Source organism: Coregonus clupeaformis, chromosome 23 (genome assembly GCF_020615455.1).
Source record: "Coregonus clupeaformis isolate EN_2021a chromosome 23, ASM2061545v1, whole genome shotgun sequence".
Lineage (NCBI taxonomy): Eukaryota > Metazoa > Chordata > Actinopteri > Salmoniformes > Salmonidae > Coregonus > Coregonus clupeaformis.
The window spans coordinates 1,958,549-1,960,000 of record NC_059214.1 but is presented as its reverse complement, the minus strand read 5'-3'; positions in this window follow the sequence as shown (position 1 = coordinate 1,960,000).

Here is a 1,452-nt window from a genome sequence, read left to right as displayed (position 1 = left end):
CCAGCCCGTTCCTGCTACTCGCACCAAGCCATGGGTGCGAGTCGTCAGCCTGGTTCAGCTCGTCCCTGCTACTCGCACCAAGCCAAGGGTGCGAGCCGTCAGCCTGATCCCGCCCACTCCTGCTACTCGCACCAAGCCAGGGATGCGAGTCGTCAGCCTGGGGAGGCCCGTTCCGGCCCACGCATCAAGCCTAGGGTGCGTTCGTCGGCCCTGTCCGGCCCGTTCCTGCTCCCCGCACCAAGTCTGTGGTGCGTTTCGTCAGCCCTGTCCGGCCCGGTCCCGCTCTCCGCACCAAGTCAAGGGTGCGCTTCGTCAGCCCGGTCCGGCCCATTCCTGCTCCCCGCGCCAAGGCAGTGGTGCGCGTCGTCAGCCTGGTAAGGCCCGTTCGTCCTCCACGCACCAAGCCAGGGGCGCGTGTCGTCAGTCCGGCTCCGGCCAGCGGGGCTAGACAGGACCAGGGGTACTTTGGGGGGTTGCAGAGGAGGTGGGGATCAAGGCCGGAGCCAGAGCCACCGCCGAGGAGGTATGCCCTCCCTTGTTTAGCCCGTATGGAGGCGCGGTCGCAGTCCGCGCCTTTAGGGGGGGGTACTGTCACACCCTGGCTCTGGGACTCATTATGTTGAGCCAGGGTGTGTGCATTCTATGTGTTTATTTCTATGTTGGTAGTTCTGTTGTGTCTATTTCTAGGTTGTTGTATTTGGTTGTTCAAATGACTCCCAATCGGAGGTAACGAGTGTCAGCTGTCGGCTCGTTATCTCTGATTGGGAGCCATATTTATACTGTGTGTTTTCACCTTGTGGTTGTGGGTTTTTGTTCCGTATCAGTCTTTGTCACTGTGGACTTCACGTATCGTCATTGTTTGTTGTTTTGGTGTTCTATACTTTAATATATTAAAGTCATGTTCGCTCAACGCGCTGCGCTTTGGTCTCCCTCATTGGACGATCGTGACATTCAGATAGGAAGCTGGAGGTAATTTAGATGATGTCTACAAGAGGGTAATAGTGTATGTGCAAAGTTTCAGACCGATACATTCAAGAATGAGGGCGCTACGTAACATTTTGCCCAAATGTACCCAAGTGGTGTCCAGAGAGGCTGAATTGGTAAATTGATACATTTTCAAGTACATAACTATAGAGAACATACAAAGATGCTCTGGTAATAATAAAAAAAAATACACATTTACACACTCCCAGGAATGTCATACATGATGGATCATTAGCTTCCCTACATTAAAGGTACAAACAGGAGACACGACGAGAACGCCGATTCAATGCCTCCCAACACAGAAGTGAACTATTTAAGATAAGGGCCAAGTTAGCAGCCAACACCGTTCTAATGTCATAAGTGAACACACCACAAACCACACAAAGTGAGAAAAAAAAAAGTAATAATTATAATATTTACAAACTATTTACAATGACAGTCTTTAGAACAGCCACAGTCCTCTACACA